The sequence below is a fragment of the Choloepus didactylus genome, chromosome 1 (assembly GCF_015220235.1).
Source record: "Choloepus didactylus isolate mChoDid1 chromosome 1, mChoDid1.pri, whole genome shotgun sequence".
NCBI classification, from domain to species: Eukaryota; Metazoa; Chordata; class Mammalia; order Pilosa; family Megalonychidae; genus Choloepus; species Choloepus didactylus.
Genome location: NC_051307.1, coordinates 133,646,772 through 133,665,950, shown reverse-complemented (window position 1 = coordinate 133,665,950; position 19,179 = coordinate 133,646,772). Strand labels below are relative to the sequence as shown.

General features: G+C 38.3%; 1 protein-coding gene across 3 annotated transcripts in view; it reads left to right on the top strand.

Moving 5' to 3' along the window:
* The window catches only part of PPM1L (protein phosphatase, Mg2+/Mn2+ dependent 1L), a 382,513-nt gene that overhangs the window by 334,846 nt on the left and 28,488 nt on the right, over positions 1-19,179 (top strand). The gene's annotated exons all lie outside the window — the stretch shown is intronic.

The following is a 19,179-nucleotide window of genomic DNA, read 5'->3' as shown; positions in this document are numbered from 1 at the left end:
TCTCCTCCCCTTCTCCCAGTGTTTATACTCCTCAAGAGGATATCATTCAGCCATCTTATCAAGGGACTGGTATAACACGTGGTTTTACTTTGAGATTCTAAAGTCTGGGAATTTTCCATTGCATATTTGTTTAAATTTGCAAGCAAACAAGAGCCACATGTCCCCTGACTCTGTAAGGTTAAACATGTGAACTGAAAATAGAGTAAGGGAAAATCAAGTATGGTAATCTACTGCATATGGTCAAAGCCTTTATTACTAATGAAGTAAAGACAGAAAATTCCATGTGGATAATTTGTGAACATTCTTAAGTGAGGTTAGGAATTTTCTTATTTATCATATTTTCTTTCTAAACATAATTTTCTTAACTGCTGTGTAGATCTCTATTCATATTTGCAGCTTGGTAATGTTTAAGAGCTCTTGACATTTCTTAATGTCAGTAATTTCCATATTGAGATTTGACATATATTTGGACTCAATGTTAAGTCAAATGTCCTCGTCATCATCATTTTAAAGAATATTTTTAAAAGCTTTCCCAGGAATGGAAGAGAAAAAAATTTCCCTTTCATTGATTTATTCCACCCCCCACCTCTCCTCCCCCCACATATACCTATGTACATCCAATCCAAGCCTTTCTTCCCCCCATACCCCAACTTTGTTTGGCTAACTACTATTCATCAGTCAAAACTCAGCTCAAATATCTCCTCCTTGTACCACCTAGGAAGCCACCACGACCCAAGATGCTCATTTCTGTACTGGCCTCTCTCAACTCCAGCCGTAATAGAATGGCTGTTTTTCTCTTCTCTTCTCTCCCCACCCTCCTCCGTTAAACTATAACTCTTCACCTAGGGACTCCGTCTTTTGTTTCTTAGTCCCAGCACCTATCAGAATTCCTGGCATAACATAAAGTGTTTGTTAAATGCCTGCTGAGTAAATGAATAACTTTAGCTTCCAGTCTAGCTAGCAAATGAGTTCATGAGCTCAATAAGCATCATTCATAAGCTCAGCCAGAATCTTGTTGGGTCCAGAGCAGCTGAAGCCCTGAAGTCAGGGACAGTGCCACCCTGGGGTTATAACTCCTTCAGAGGCTATTCAAGACCAGACCAACAAAAGAAGCCACTGGCTGAGGTGCCCTCCCCCCCACACACATTCCCTGCTATTGAGCAATTTTATGCTGTCTGTGGGGCAGGACCAGCTCCATGGGAGTCAGGCTCCCACAAAGTTTTGACTTATTCAGGAATTCCCAGAAGCACAATAGAAAACATTTCTCCTGGTGGAATCCTAAATAAAATTCCCTCAATTGCATGAATCATGCTTAATGTTTAAAAACATTGTCTTCCCTTTAAGTCAGGGGTTGACTTCACTGCATTTGCCTGGAAAATAGACTGGTAACAAGTGAAAAAAACTACCTTCAGAAGCCAGATCGATTTAGGATGAATCCAAAATGGCAGTGGGGCTGTGGGGAGCTTCACTTCTCAGCTGTCAACCAGAGGGAGGACTTTCCAGTGACCCTGGGAACAGGGTTTAGATAAATGGAGGTTGTGCCCCTTGAAATGCTTTTTTTTTTTTTTTTTTTTTTAATTTCAAAAGATGCCTCCTGAAGTTGAGGTCAAGCGTAGATTTAGATCTTAGAGCACGGCGTTCCCTGTTTAATTGTCAAATCTTGTTCTTAACTGACCTGGCCAGCTTCTTTGTCAGTTATGTTCATGTAGCTCATTCCTTAAGTGTCAATTTAAACCCTCAACCCTTAACTGTTAAGGCTTTCTTTTTACATTTGGAAAATATAAACCTTTTGGTTTTATTCAATAAAGGTTCAAGCTAGCAGCCCCGAATATGTCCCAGAAGAGCCCAGAGTACTGGGCTGTGCGGCTGAAATACAGCTTAAGTTCTGGTTCCATTGTGGCTGGTTTGCAATCTTGAATTAGTTTCTTAGTCTGTGAGTCTGTTGCCTCATTTGACAAATAGAAATTAATAATATCACTCAAGTTCACTGGAAGAAGTATTTGATATCACTGTGCAAACTCTGACACACTGGGAACATTACATTCTAAACAGTCCAAGAACCCTTTCTGTGCTGAGTCTCAGGGACCTGGCAGAGGGTATCTGACAGTGTTTCCAAACCAATCAACTCCTCTCCCTCACCCCTCAGACTTTTTGCTTTCTTGTTATTTCTGGTCCCCAAAGAAATCACAGTTTGCAAGCTCGGTCATGAAATTAAAATTTTAAAAAAATATTTTATGTAGCATTTGTGGACTGTGCCAGGAAGATTTCTTTGAACATCTGTTTGTTTATTGCCCTGTATTGTTTTTTAGTGGAAGCAAATATAAACTTGAAGAAATAAAGATATTCGCTGCTGAAACTGACTGCCTTCTCACTCACCACACTCCTGATAAGGTTCTGTATCTTGCAGAAAATTTTAAAAGCCTGATTTAGGATTTCCTTCCAAGGTTTAAATGTTCTACCACTCAAAAGTTATGTGACTTTGGTAAGCTTCATGTTCCATATCTGTAGAATAGAGGTAATAATTATGTCCAACTTGCAGGACTTTTGCGAAACTAAATGAGGTCAGGTATGTGGGAGCAGCCTGGTCCACTATAGCTGTTCAGTTAATGTTATTTTCCATTTTGACCTGACTTCTGGTTTGAGATCATAGCATCCTTTAACTCTTCCCCTTTTTGCCCCCACCCATACCCCATCAGTCTGAACTGTAATGGAATACCAGCTCAGCAAGGTGCCTGTAGCAGGAATAGGCAGCACCTGCAGCCTTTGGAAACTGGTTCTCCTTGGTCTAGGCTTCCTGGGCAGCAAGCGTTTCATAATAAGCCTATTCCTGCCGCCCTCTGCCACACGCACCCTGCCCTCCCTGGTCTTTCCCTGCCCTTCCTGGGCAGCAGCATCTAATCATGTAGCGTGGTGTTGTTACAGAAGTGCAGTATCAGCAAACCCAGAGCTGTCGGAGCCCTACCTGTGATGAGTCTGGGCCTGAAATTGCCATCCCCACTCCCCACCCCCATCCCATCCCCACACACACTGTTCCTTCTTTCCTGGAGCTGTATAGGCCAACATGGAAAACAGGGAAGGCAGTAAGGTTTATCAGTGGTTCACTGGTGGAGCCCCAGTTACTGAACTTATTTTAAGTTACTGAAATGGCAGGTCAGTTCAGTGAAGAAAATAAATATGTTTTACTGAAATCTATTTTACTAAACAAAAAAGCTATTCAAGTTATTGCAGACTATGGCACAAGACCTCAGTAAGAAGGGGGGAAATGCCCAATACCAAGGACCATGCAAGTAAAAAAGCACTAAATTTGCTAAAAGTAAAATGATTTCTGTAAATGAGTCCCATTAAATGTAGAAAATTAGGAAAAATTCAGAAAAATCTTTTTAAAATTTTTAAATAAACTTTAATAACCAATACTACCTTTTTGTTTCCTTCTAATATTTTCTGCGTATCTTTATATGCATATATAAAGGTATACATTTAAGTAAATGAAATGGGTATAGTTTTTTTATTACTCAAACTGTTATTTTTCATACATAATGTATTCACATTCAAGTGCAAAAAGGTAAATAAAGGATAATGAAAAGTCTTTCACCCTTGACTCCCTGCCTCCACCTTACATCCTATCTCTAGCCCCCTCCTCTCTCTACCCTCATCCTTCTAGCTGTTCTAGTTTTCTCTCTTCCTTTCTCTCTCTCTGTCTCTCTCTTTCTCTCTGTTCCCCCTCTTTATCTCCTCTCTTATTCCCCTCTTCCTCCGCTCTTTCCATAGAAAGAATAGAATAGAATTTCTATTAGATAGAATTTAATACAGTTTTTTCCTAGTAAAAATGCTAATGTAATATATATTTTTAAATTTTTATATACAGTTTGTGTCATTCATTTTCACTTAATGATATCTCACAGGCACTTGCCCATGCAATATGTATACTTCAGAAACATGGTGTTTAATGTCCTTGTAATGCTTCATTATTTGGATATTTCGTAATATATTTTATCTTCCTACATCTACTCATTAATTTTTTTCTATTGTTTTGCTCTATTAAATAATTCTGTGAGGCTGAATATTGCACACAAACCTCTGTTCACATCTCTGATTATTTTCTTTAGATAATATCCAAGAAGTGGCATTACTGAGTCTAATAGTATGAATAAGTGTTTATTCTACTGTTTGTTCTGAAAGTATAATGTAAAGAAATCCCATTTAAGAAGTTGCTTCTTTCATTCATTTTTATTCCACAAATTCTTTCTTTACTTCCTTCTATGCACCAAGGACTGTATTGGCCTATGTGAACTTCTTACCCTGTAGTTCTTCAAGAGAGAGCTGAAGTATCACTTCTTCCAAAATATCTTCTCTGCAGTTCCCCCACCATCCCCTATCTCCCTAGAATGGACCAAGTCCCCCTCTCTGCCTTTACCCCCATCCACGCACCTAGACCCTCGCAGCACGTTGTGGCATTTACCACACTGGAATCTGGTGGTTTCATCTTGCCATTAGACCGTAAGGGCCTTGAAGATAAGGACTGTCTCTTGTTCATCTTTATAGTCCCAGCACCAAGCTTTTATGCAGTAGGCTCTCAATAAGGGAACAAGGAATGTAAAAGTGCTTAGTCAACACACACACAAATTCAGTTATCTATCATTTTATTAATAGGTTCAGAAGACAGAGGTATGAGGGAGAAAGAGAAGAAAGAAGGCCATTTTCATGAAGTAAAAATGTGTTATATTTTCTGTTATAGATGTATAGATAGTAATATCACTTTTTGGTATATGTCCAGATGGTCTAGATAGAATAACATTCAGGATTTGATCAGGTCTTTGGGGCAGCAGCCTTAATGGAGTTACAGTATTATAGTTGTAGTTCACTGAGCCCAAAGAAAACTGGAAAATTAATAATTATTGGATGAAATTGGTCCCAAATCTGTTTAGGTTTATTTTTTTATCCTAAATGCACATAATTGCACAAAATTTCCTTTGACCTTTTAGATGGGGATGTGACTGTGTTCTATTTGGATATAAAAGATGATCTGGTAATAATTTATACTTAAATGCAGAACCTGCCAATGGCACTCTTCACAGGGGTAAATGCTTAGAAATTATTTCTCCTTCCAGCTAGAATCATTTAAAGATAGGTCTGTGCTGACTAAATCAGTGACCAAGGAAACTGTGACTGGTTATCAGTGTTGGTACCGGCTATAGCGTTTTAAAAATTAATTTTCATAATTTCTAGGCCAAGGTAAAATTTAAGAGATTTAATATAATATGCAATAGACATGATACACACATACATACAAAAAATATCATATAGCCATAAAATAAAGATGTGAGAAAAAAAAGGCTGCTGTGCTGAAAAAAATACAATAAAGGTGTGTAGACATGTAACTTAATTTATCTTTCTAGAACTGAATATAACTTAGTTTTATGTCCATATTGGATCTGATATGGAAATCTTACTCCATTCACTTCAAAGTATATTCAGTTTCTAGATTTTTCTCAGGTTCATTTTTGTGTAAATACTAAGTTGAGTTCATGTTTTAATCCCTTTTTCCCTGGGTGATCTAAGTGGCAGATTATTATTGACCTGGCATTTGCTGGGAATGCAGGTGATTGGAAGGTCCACTGTTATACAACCATGGTCCCTCCACTGGGGCAGGGGTTTATGATTTCTTGATTATGTCGTGGAAAGTGAGACCCAGTTTTCTGTGCTTTGAGCTCCACTCAATTCTTAGAGATTCACACATCAAAGACTCCTTCTTGCTTTCCTCTGTGTCTCACCTCCACCTTACCCAACCCACCACCACCACCTTCTACCTAACCAGTCTCACTGGTCAAGGGAAGGAGGAAGAGGGGACTTGTGGACAGGGAAACTTGCTGCTTGCTCCATCTTTTTATGCATATCATTTAATCCAGAACCTTGGCTGACAGATGCTCAAAAAGATTTTTCTCTTGAGAATGTTGTCATTGTGTGAGTTTCCACAGTGTTCTCGAAACTCAAAACCAAGTATAACTATATCTATCTTTTTGGGGGATGGGAACCTCAATATCTCCAGATATCATCCTCCCAACATATATATGTGTAAATAGATTTATAACTTTAAGATATTTAAATGAGGATAAAACTTAATAGTCTTAAAGGTCAGGTTTTTTTTTTAAGAGAAGTTGTAGGTTTACAGAAAAATCATGCCGAAAATACTGAGTTCCCATGTACTCCCCTATTATTAACACCTTGTATTATTGAGGTAAGTTTGTTACAGTTGATGAAAGAATGTTATTATAATTGTACTATTAACTGAAGTCCATGGTTTACATTAGGGCTCCCTGTATGTGTTGTATACTCCTATGTTGTTGTTTTTTAAAATTTTTATTCTAGTAACATTTACATAACCTAAAATTTCCCCTTTTAACCACATTCAAATATATAATTCATTAATGGTAATTACATTCACAATGATGTGCTACCGTCACCATCATCCACTGCCAAACTTTTCCATCATTTCAAATGGAAACTCTGTACAATTTTAGCATTAATTACCCATTCCCTACCTCCATCCTAGTCCCTGGTAACCTATATTCTACTTTCTGACTATATATATTTGCTTATTCTAATTATTATTTCATATCAGTGAGATCATGCAATGTTTGTCCTTTTCAGTCTGCCTTATCTCACTCAACCAATGGATGTCTCCAAGGTTCATCCATGTTGTCACATGTATCAGAATTTCATACCTTTTTTTTAAAATATTCATTTTATTGAGATATATTCACATACCACACAGTCATACAAAAATCGTACATTCGATTGTTTACAGTACCATTACATAGTTGTACATTCATCACCAAAATCAATCCCTGACACCTTCATTACCACAGACACAAGAATAACAAGAATAATAATTAAAGTGAAAAAGAGCAATTAAAGTAAAAAAGAACACTGGGTGCCTTTGTCTGTTTGTTTGTTTCCTTCCCCCATTTTTCTATTCATCCATCCATAAACTAGACAAAGGGGAGTGTGGTCCTTATGGCTTTCCCAATCCCATTGTCACCCTTCATAAGCTACGTTTTTTTTTTTTTTTTTTTTTTGGCATATTACTTCTCAGTTTTTTATTTCCTGTGTGATTTCCTCTTTTTTTTTTTTTTTTTTAATTCAGTTTTATTGAAATATATTCACAAACCATACAGTCATCCATGGTATACAATCAACTGTTCACAGTATGATCATATAGTTATGCGTTCATCACCACAATCTATTTCTGAACATTTTCCTTACATCAGAAAGAATCAGAATAAGAATAAAAAATAAAAGTGAAAAGAGAATACCCAAACCATCCCCCCATCCCACCCTATTTGTCATTTAGTTTTTACTCCCATTTTTCTACTGATTTTTTTTCAATTTTTTAACTTTGTTTATCAAAAAATTAAAAACAAACAGGCAAACAACAACCAAAAAAACCCCACAACATTTCAATCAAAGCAATGGATTAAGGAAAACAAATAACCTAAAATAACTACTTTGCTTCCAATATGTTCCTACCATACCCCAAGAAAATTAATAAACCATGTCCAAACAGAGGAGTAAGAAAAACAAATAATCTAAAATAACTACATTGCTTCCAACATGTTCCTACCATACCCCAAGAAAATTAACAACCCCTAAGAAAACAAAGGAATAAGAGAAAAAAAAACCTAAAATAACTCTATTGCTTCCAACATGATCTTACTATATCCAAGAAAGTTTACAAACCATAATCATTCCTGAGCATTCCCATAACCTTGAGATTACCCTCCATAGTTTATCTGTTCTTATTAGATTATCATTCCCCCTCCACTAATTGGTATCTCTAGGTCCCCTACATTCTACAGTATAAAACATTGTACATTTTTCACAGAATTCACATTAGTGGTAACATACAATATCTCTCTTTTTGAGCCTGGCTTATTTTGCTCAGCATTATGTCTTTTTTTTGTTTTGTTTTGTTTTTTTTTTTAATCTTCATTTCATTGAGATATATTCATATACCACGCAGTCATACAAAACAAATCGTACTTTCGATTGTTCACAGTACCATTACATAGTTTTACATTCATCACCCAAATCAATCCCTGACACCTTCATTAGCACACACACAAGAATAACAAGAATAATAATTAGAGTGAAAAAGAGCAATTGAAGTAAAAAAGAACACTGGGTACCTTTGTCTGTTTGTTTCCTTCCCCTACTTTTCTACACATCCATCCATAAACTAGACAAAGTGGAGTGTGGTCCTTATGGCTTTCCCAATCCCCTTGTCACCCCTCATAAGCTACATTTTTATACAACTGTCTTCGAGATTCATGGGTTCTGGGTTGTAGTTTGATAGTTTCAGGTATCCACCACCAGCTACCCCAATTCTTTAGAACCTAAAAAGGGTTGTCTAAAGTGTGCGTAAGAGTGCCCACCAGAGTGACCTCTTGGCTCCTTTTGGATTCTCTCTGCCACTGAAGCTTATTTCATTTCCTTTCACCTCCCCCTTTTGGTCAAGAAGATGTTCTCCATCCCACGATGCCAGGTCTACATTCCTCCCTGGGAGTCATATTCCACGTTGCCAGGGAGATTCACTCCCCTGGGTGTCTGATCCCACATAGGGGGGAGGGCAGTGATTTCACCTTTCAAGTTGGCTTAGCTAGAGAGACAGGGCCACATCTGAGCAACAAAGAGGCATTCGGGAGGAGGCTCTTAGGCACAACGATAGGGAGGCCTAGCCTCTCCTTTGCAGCAACCGTCTTCCCAAGGGTAAAACCTGTGGTAGAGGGCTCAACCCATCAAACCACCAGTCCCCTATGTCTGTGTCATGTTAGCAACCATGGAGGTGGGGTAGGCGAATACCCCTGCATTCTCCACAGGCTCCTCAAGGGGGCACTGCATCTTTTTTTTTTTCCTTGTTTTTTTTTTTTTTTTTTTTTTTAACTTTCCCTTCTTTCTTAAATCAACTGTATGAAAAAAAAGTTAAAAAGAAAACAAACATACAATAAAAGAACATTTCAAAGAGACCATAACAAGGGAGTAAGAAAAAGACAACTAACCTAAGATAACTGCTTAACTTCCAACATGTTCCTACTTTACCCCAAGAAAGTTACCTAATATAGCAACATTTCTGTGAACTTGCTCCTACTATATCCATCAGAAATTAACAGACCATAGTCATTCCTGGGCATCCCCAGAAGGTTAAATAGCTTATCTGTTCTTCTTGGATTATTGTTCCCCCTCCTTAATTGCTCTCTATTGCTAGTTCCCCTACATTCTACATTATAAGCCATTTGTTTTACATTTTTCAAAGTTCACATTAGTGGTAGCATATAATATTTCTCTTTTTTGTGCCTGGCTTATTTCACTCAGCATTATGTCCTCAAGGTTCATCCATGTTGTCATATGTTTCACGAGATCGTTCCTTCTTACTGCCGCGTAGTATTCCATCGTGTGTATATATACCACATTTTATTTATCCACTCATCTGTTGAAGGACATTTGGGTTGTTTCCATCTCTTGGCAATTGTGAATAATGCTTCTATGAACATTGGCGTGCAGATATCTGTTCGTGTCACTGCTTTCCGATCTTCCGGGTATATACCGAGAAGTGCAATCGCTGGATCGAATGGTAACTCTATATCTAGTTTTCTAAGGAACTGCCAGACTGACTTCCAGAGTGGCTGAACCATTATACAGTCCCACCAACAGTGAATAAGAGTTCCAATTTCTCCACATCCCCTCCAGCATTTGTAGTTTCCTGTTTGTTTAATGGCAGCCATTCTAACCGGTGTTAGATGGTATCTCATTGTGGTCTTAATTTGCATCTCTCTAATAGCTAGTGAAGCTGAACATTTTTTCATGTGTTTCTTGGCCATTTGTATTTCCTCTTCAGAGAACTGTCTTTTCATATCTTTTGCCCATTTTATAATTGGGCCGACTGTACTATTGTCATTGAGTTGTAGGATTTCTTTATATATGCAAGATATCAGTCTTTTGTCAGATACATGGTTTCCAAAAATTTTTTCCCTTTGAATTGGCTGCCTCTTTACCTTTTTGAGAAATTCCTTTGAGGTGCAGAAACTTCTAAGCTTGAGGAGTTCCCATTTGTCTATTTTCTCTTTTGTTGCTTGTGCTTTGGGTGTAAAGTCTAGGAAGTGGCCACCTAATACAAGGTCTTGAAGATGTTTTCCTACATTATCTTCTAGGAGTTTTATGGTACTTTCTTTTATATTGAGATCTTTCGTCCATTTTGAGTTAATTTTTGTGTAGGGGGTGAGGTAGGGGTCCTCTTTCATTCTTTTGGATATGGATATCCAACTCTCCCAGCCCCATTTGTTGAAAAGACCATTATGACTCAGTTCAGTGACTTTGGGGGCCTTATCAAAGATCAGTCGGCCATAGATCTGAGGGTCTATCTCCGAATTCTCAATTCGATTCCATTGATCTATATGTCTATCTTTGTGCCAGTACCATGCTGTTTTGGCAACTGTGGCTTTATAATAAGCTTCAAAGTCAGGGAGTGTAAGTCCTCCCACTTCGTTGTTCTTTTTTAGAGTGTCTTTAGCAATTCGAGGCATCTTCCCTTTCCAAATAAATTTGATAACTAGCTTTTCCAAGTCTGCAAAGTAGGTTGTTGGAATTTTGATTGGGATTGCATTGAATCTGTTGATGAGTTTGGGTAGAATTGACATCTTAATGACATTTAGTCTTCCTATCCATGAACATGGAATATTTTTCCATCTTTTAAGGTCCCCTTCTATTTCTTTTAGTAGGGTTATGTAGTGTTCTTTGTATAGGTCTTTTACATCTTTGGTTAAGTTTATTCCTAGGTACTTGATTTTTTTAGTTGCTATTGAAAATGGTATCTTTTTCTTGAGTGTTTCTTCGGTTTGTTCATTTCTAGCATATAGAAACATTACTGACTTATGTGCATTAACCTTGTATCCCGCTACTTTGCTAAATTTGTTTATTAGCTCTAGTAGCTGTATTGTCGATTTCTCAGGGTTTTCTAGATATAAGATCATATCATCTGCAAACAATGACAGTTTTACTTCTTCTTTTCCAATTTGGATGCCTTTTATTTCTTTGTCTTGCCGGATCGCCCTGGCTAGCACTTCCAGCACAATGTTGAATAACAGTGGTGACAGCGGGCATCCTTGTCTTGTTCCTGATCTTAGAGGGAAGGCTTTAAGTCTTTCACCATTGAGTACTATGCTGGCTGTGGGTTTTTCATATATGCTCTTTATCATGTTGAGGAAGTTTCCTTCAATTCCTACCTTTTGAAGTGATTTTATCAAAAAGGGATGTTGGATTTTGTCAAATGCTTTTTCAGCATCTATTGAGATGATCAATTGATTTTTCCCTTTTGACTTGTTAATGTGTTGTAATACATTGATTGATTTTCTTATGTTGAACCATCCTTGCATGCCTGGAATGAGCCCCACTTGGTCATGGTGTATGATTTTTTTAATGTGTCTTTGGATTCGATTTGCAAGTATTTTGTTGAGGATTTTTGCATCTATATTCATTAGGGAGATTGGCCGGTGGTTTTCCTTTTTTGTAACATCTTTGCCTGGTTTTGGTATTAGATTGATGTTAGCTTCATAAAATGAGTTACGTAGTGTTCCATTTTCTTCAATGTTTTGAAAGAGTTTGAGTAGATTGGTGTCAGTTCTTTCTGGAAAGTTTGGTAGAATTCCCCTGTGAAGCCATCTGGCCCTGGGCATTTATTTGTGGGAAGATTTTTGATGACTGATTGGATCTCTTTGCTTGTGATGGGTTGGTTGAGGTCCTCTATTTCTTCTCTGGTCAGTCTAGGTTGTTCATATGTTTCCAGGAAATTGTCCATTTCCTCTACATTCTCCAGTTTGTTGCCATACAGTTGTTCATAGTATCCTCTTATAATTTTTTTAATTTCTTCAGGATCTGCAGTTATGTCACCTTTTTCATTCATTATTTTGTTTATATGGGTCTTCTCTCTTTTTGATTTTGTCAGTCTACCTAGGGGCTTGTCAATCTTGTTGATCTTCTCAAAGAACCAACTTTTGGTGATATTTATCCTCTCTATTGTTTTTTTGTTCTCTGTGTCATTTATTTCTGCTTTAATCCTTGTTATTTCTTTTCTTGTATTTGGTTTAGGATTGGTTTGCTGTTCATTTTCTAGCTTCTTCAGTCGATCCATTAGTTCTTTGATTTTGGCTCTTTCTTCCTTTTTAATATATGCGTTTAGTGCTATAAATTTCCCCCTTAGCACTGCTTTTGCTGCATCCCATAGGTTTTGGTATGTTGTGTTCTCATTTTCATTTGTCTCTATATATTTAGCAATTTCTCTTGCTATTTCTTCTTTAACCCACTGATTGTTTAGGAGTGTGTTGTTTAACCTCCAGGTATTTGTGAATTTTCTAAGTCTCTGATGGTTATTGACTTCTAATTGTATTCCATTGTGGTCAGAGAATGTGCTTTGAATAATTTCAATCTTTTTAAATTTATTGAGGCTTGTTTTATGTCCCAGCATATGATCTATTCTGGAGAAAGTTCCATGAGCACTAGAAAAGTATGTGTATCCTGGTGATTTGGGATGTAATGTCCTGTATATGTCTGTTAAATCTAATTCATTTATCAGATTGTTTAGGTTTTCAGTTTCCTTATTGGTCTTCTGTCTGGTTGATCTATCTATAGGAGAGAGTGATGTGTTGAAGTCTCCCACAATTATTGTGGAAACATCAATTGCTTCCTTTAGTTTTGCCAGTGTTTCTGTCATGTATTTTGTGGCACCTTGGTTGGGTGCATAGACATTTAAGATTGTTATTTCTTCTTGCTGAATTGCCCCTTTTATTAGTACGTAGTGGCCTTCTTTGTCTCTCAAAACATCCCTGCATTTGAAGTCTATTTTATCTGAGATTAATATTGCTACACCTGCTTTCTTTTGGCTGTAGCTTGCATGAAATATTTTTTTCCATCCTTTCACTTTCAGTTTCTTTGTGTCCCTGTGTCTAAGATGAGTCTCTTGTATGCAACATATTGATGGTTCATTTTTTTGATCCATTCTGCGAATCTATATCTTTTAATTGGGGAGTTTAATCCATTTACATTCAACGTTATAACCGTGAAGGCATTTCTTGAATCAGCCATCTTATCCTTTTGTTTATGTTTGTCATATTTTTCCCCTCTGTCTATTAATATCCTTTATTGTACCCATACCGAATCTCTTTAGTACTGAACCTTTCTCCAGGTCTCTCTGTCCTTTCTTTGTTTCTCTGTGTGTAGGGCTCCCTTTAGTATCTCCAGTAGGGCAGGTCTCTTGTTAGCAAATTCTCTCAGCATTTGTTTGTCTGTGAAAAATTTAAGCTCTCCCTCAAATTTGAAGGAGAGCTTTGCTGGATAAAGTATTCTTGGCTGGAAATTTTTCTCACTCAGAATTTTAAATATATCGTGCCACTGCCTTCTTGCCTCCATGGTGGCTGCTGAGTAGTCACTACTTAGTCTTATGCTGTTTCCTTTGTATGTGGTGAATTGCTTTTCTCTTGCTGCTTTCAGAACTTGCTCCTTCTCTTCTGTGTTTGATAGTGTGATCAGTATATGTCTCGGAGTGGGTTTATTTGGATTTATTCTATTTGGAGTTCGCTGAGCATTTATGATTTGTGTATTTATGTTGTTTAGAAGATTTGGGAAGTTTTCCCCAACAATTTCTTTGAATACTCTTCCTAGACCTTTACCCTTTTCTTCCCCTTCTGGGACACCAATGAGTCTTATATTCGGACGTTTCATATTATCTATCATATCCCTGAGGTCCATTTTGATTTTTTCAATTTTTTTCCCCATTCTTTCTTTTATGCTTTCATTTTCCATTCTGTCATCTTCCAGGTCACTGATTCGTTGTTCAACTTCCTCTAGTCTTGTACTATGAGTGTCCAGAATCTTTTTAATTTGGTCAACAGTTTCTTTAATTTCCATAAGATCATCCATTTTTTTATTTAGTCTTGCAATGTCTTCTTTATGCTCTTCTAGGGTCTTCTTGATTTCCTTTATCTCCCGTACTATGGTCTCATTGTTCATCTTTAGTTCTTTGAGTAGCTGCTCTAGGTGCTGTGTCTCTTCTGGTCTTTTGATTTGGGTGCTTGGGCTTGGGTTATCCATATCGTCTGGTTTTTTCATATGCTTTATAATTTTCTGTTGTTTTGGCCTCGTGGCATTTGCTGAACTTGATAGGGTTCTTTTAGGATTTGTAGACCAATTGAAGTCCTTATCTCTAATTTGTCAGATCTACAGGTTCGTGGAGTACACTTTGTCTATCTAACCAGCAGGTGGCGTCCACGAGCCACCTGTTCTCCACAAGCCAGTTCTCCCCTGCTTAGCCTTTTTGGTGAGTGGGGGAGTGAGTCTTGTGGGGTCCAATTGGTGTACCAAGCTTGCGTGTGTAGTTGGTGTTGCCTGCCCTGTATATGGGGCGTGTTTCTGGGCAGTCAGGGAGGGGGGGGTGGCTCTAACAATCAAATCTCCCTGGTGATCCTAGAGTTTTAAAGCTGCTGCAATAGTCTAATCCTTCAGTTCAGTCCTGCCACAGTTTGTCTCTGCCACTGACCCACAAGTCCTTGGTATTGGTGTATGGCTCCAGAGACTTGCAAGTGGGCCCCTCTTCCAGGCCGTGCACCCCGGGTCCTCTGTTGAGGGATGACTGTGCTATGTCACAGGTGAGTGCCGTCCCCCAAGGGCAGTTCTGGGCTGCTGGGCTGTGTAGGGAGGCTCCCAGTCTGCTGAAATAATGGCTGAATGGGGCTTTGTTAATTCACACTGTTCTACCTTCCCAACTCTGGGACAATCAGCTGAGGTTGCAGGGAAGGCTAATGTCCATGCCCAGTTTTGTGGTGTGTGCCTGTTATTTGAAGCACTTCCGTCACACTGGGTTGTCTGGGGCAGTTCTGGGCTATGGGGCTGCCGATGGGCAGGAGTGTTTCCTGTCCACCAGGATGATGGCTGTGAGCAGACACTCCCCTTTTCTTGGGAAGTTGTGGTGTTTAGTGAATTTTCTCAGCCACTGAATTATTGCGTTTTGTCTCAGAGCTCTCCTAGTTCTGCTCTTGACTTGATCTGCCCAAATAGTAAGTCTTTGAAGCTTTCTGTATTGGCTTCTTAGAGTAATTGTTGTAGAAAAAGAAAAAAGGACTAAAAAAAAAAAAAAAGAAAAAAAAAAAAAAACGGGCCCTCCTCAGAGATCTAATGGGTTATTGAAATGCTAAGAGACAAAGCAACCAGGGCCATTAAGGAAAGGTCCACAGGGCAGAGAGATCAGCTTTTCTTCGGGATTTGCATATGCGCCTCAGGGCCCTTCCCCTTTCTATGTTCACCAGAACTCCAAAAATCCTTATTTTGGAGTTTTTCGTGTTGTTTTTTTTCTATGCCTATCTCCTCTCTGCTGGGCTGGCTGCTCTCAGATTCTCTGGTGTCTGGTCTCAGTCTATCTATGGTTGGATTTTGGATCAGTAGAATGAGTTTCCGATAAGAGCAGCCACTGCAGTTCTCCCTTCTCCTTCCCGGAGCTGACAGCCCCTCCTCCCACGGGACTGAGCCTGGCAGGGAGGGGTGCGGGTCCCCTGGCCGCAAAAACTTACAGATTTCGCTGATCTCAGCAGTTCCACGTTTTCATGAGTGTTGTACGAAGTATGCCCAAAGTCAGATTGCTCTGTGGTGTCCAGTCCACGCAGTTCCTGGCTTTCTACCTACTTTCCTGGAGAAGTAACTAAAACATACAGCTCACCAGTCTGCCATCTTGCCCCGCCTCCAAGCTACGTTTTTATACAATCATCTTCAAGATTCATGGGTTCTGGGTTGTAGTTTGTTAGTTTCAGGTATCTACTGCCAGCTACCCCAATTCAGTAGAACCTATAAAGGATTGTCTATATTGTGCGTTAAGAGTGCCCACCAGAGTGACCTCTCGGCTCCTTTTGGAATCTCTCTGCCACTGAAGCTTAATTCATTTCCTTTCATTTCCCACTTTTGATCAAGAAGATGTTCTCCATCCCATGGTGGGCGGTCTACATTCCTCCCCAGGAGTCATAGAATTTCATACCTTCTTACAGGTGAAGAATAATCAATCCATTGTATGTTGTGCTGGTTTGAATGTATTATGTCCCCCAGAAAAAGCCATATTCTTTGATGCAACCTTGTGGGGCAGACATAATCAGTGGGATTAAATTGGAATGTTTGGATTAGGTTGTTTGCATGGAAATGCGCCCCACCCAACTGTAGGTGATAACTCTGATGAGATATTTCCATGGAGGCATTGGGCCTTGATCAGTGGAGCCATATAAATGAGCTGACAAACAGAAGGAACTCAGTGCAGCTGAGAGTGACATTTTGAAGAGGAGCTACAGCCAAGAGGGACACTTTGAAGAAAGCACGGGAGCTACAGATGAGAGACAGTTTGAAGACAGCCGTTGAAAGCAGACTCTTGCTCCAGAGAAGCTAAGAGAGGACAAATATCCGAAGTGCAACTAAGGGTGGCATTTTTGAGGAACTGCAGCCTAGAGAGGAACGTTCTGGGAGAAAGCCATTTTGAAACCAGAACTTTGGAGCAGACGCAGCCACATGCCTTCCCAGCTAACAGAGGTTTCTGGACACCATTGGCCATCCTCCAGTGAAGGTACCCGATTGCTGCTGTGTTACCTTGGACATTTTATGGCCTTAAGACTGTAACTGTGTAACCAAATAAACCCCATTTTATAAAAGCCAATCCGTCTCTGGTGTTTTGCATTCCAGCAGCATTAGCAAACTACAACATATCTATATACAACATTTTGTTTATCCGTTCATTGGTTGATGGACACTTGGGTTGCTTCCATCTTTTGGCAACTGGAAATAATGCTGCTATGAACGTTGGTTCAATTTCCTGCTTTCAGTTCTTTGGGGGTATATACCTAGAAGTGGGATTGCAGGGTCATTTGGTAATTCTATACTTAACTTTGTGAGGAACTGCCAAACTGTCTTCCACAGTAGCTGTACCATTTTACATTCCCACTGAAAATGAATGAGTGTTCCTATCTCAATATCCTCCCCAAAATTGTTATTTTCCATTTTTAAAATAGTAGGCATTCTAGTGAGTGTGAAATGATATCTCATGCTGGTTTGATGTGCATTTCCCTAGTAGCTAATGATGTTGAGCACGTGCTTTTTGGCCATTATATATCTTCTTTGGAGAAATGTCTATTCAAGTCTTTAGCTCATTTTAAAAAATTGGATTGTCTGTCTTTTTGTTGTTGATTTGTAGTATTTCTTTATGTATTCTAGATATTTAAGCCTTATTGGATATGTGGTTTCCAAATATTTACTCCCATTGTGTAGGTTATTGTTTTACTTTCATGATTAAGTCCTTTGAGGCACAAAAGCTTTTAATTTTGATGAAGTACCACTTATCTGTTTTTTTTTCTTTTGTTGCTTGTGCTTTTGGTGTAAAGTCTCAGAAACCATTGCCTAACACGAGGTCCTAAAGATGCTTGCCTACATTTTATTCTAGGAGTTGGTTCTTATATTTAGGTCTTCGATCTATTTAGTTGATGTTTGTATATGGTGTGAGATACAGATCCCGCTTCAGTCTTTTGCATATGCCATCCAGTTTTCCCAGTGCTGTTTCTTGAAGAGATTATTCTTTCCCAATTGAGTGGACTTGGCACCCAGATTAAAAAAAAAATCAGCTGTCCAGAGATGTGAGGGCTTATTTCTGAACCCTCAATATGATTCCATTGATCTGTATCTCTGTCTTTGTGCCAGTACCATGTTGTTTTGATGACTGTGGCTTTGTAATAAGCTTTAGGATTGGGAAGCATGAGTCCTCCAACTTCATTCTTCTTTTTCAAGATGGCTTTGGCTGTTTGGGGCCCTACTCTTCCATAATAAATTTGATGGTTGATTCTTCCATTTCTGCAGAGATGGCTATTGAAGTTTTAACTGGGATTGCATCAAAACTGTAAATTCCTTTGGGTAGAATTGACATCTTAACAATTTTTAGTCTTCCAATCCATGGTCATAGAATGTTCTTCCATTTATTTAATTTCTTTTAGCAAGTTTTCTCTGTTCAAATCCTTTCCACCCTTGGTTAGATTTCTTCCTAGATATTTGGTTGTTTTAGTTGCTATTATAAATGTTACATTTTTCTTGATTTCTTCTTCAGGTTGTTAATTGCTAGTGTATAGAAACATTATTGATTTGGGGGTATCCTGCCACTTAACTGAAGTTATTTATTAACTCTAGGAGCTTTGTTGTGGGTTTCTGAGGATTTTCTATGTATAGGATCATATCATCTGCAAATAGGGAAAATGTTACTTTTTCCTTTCCAATTTGGATGTCTTTTCTCCCTTTTTCTTGCTTAATTGCTCTGGCTAGAAATTCTAGGACAGTATTGAATAACAGTGCTGACAGTGCACATCCATGTCTGTTTCTTGATCTAGAGGGAAAGCTTTCAGTCTTTTAACACTGAGTATGATATTAGTGGTGGGGTTTTCATATAGGCCCTTTATCATGCTGGGGAAATTTCCTTCTATTCCTAGTTTCCTAAGTGTTTTATCAAGAAGGGATGCTGGATTTTGTCAAATCCCTTTTCTGCATCAACTAAGATGAACACCTGGGTTTTTTCCTTTTATTCTGTTAACATGATTTATTCCATGTTAATTGATTTTCTTATGTTCGACCACCCTTGCATACTTGGGATAAATCCCACTTGATCATTGTATATAATTCTTTTAATGTGCTATTGGATTCAGTTTGCTAGTATTGTGCTGAGGTTTGTTTTTGCATCTATATTCATAAGGGTAATTGGTCTGTAAATTTCTTTTGTTGTGGTACCTTTATCTTGCTTTGGTATAAGGGTGATATGGACCTCATAGAAGGAGTTAAGGTATGTCTCCTCCTCTTCAGTTTTTTGGAAGAGTTTAAGCAGGATTGATGTTAATTCTTTTTGGAATGTTTGGTAAAATTCAATGAAGCCATGTATTGCTAGGCTTTTCTTTGTTGGGAAGATTTTGATGCCTGATTCAATCTCTTTACTAGATATTGATCTGTATTTCTTCTTATTACTCTTAAGGCATTTATTTATTAAACGTTCTTTGCCAAGATTTCACATTAGCTTAAAATTCAATTCAGTCCCTCCATTTCTCTACTGAGAACTCCATTTGAACATATTACATAAAA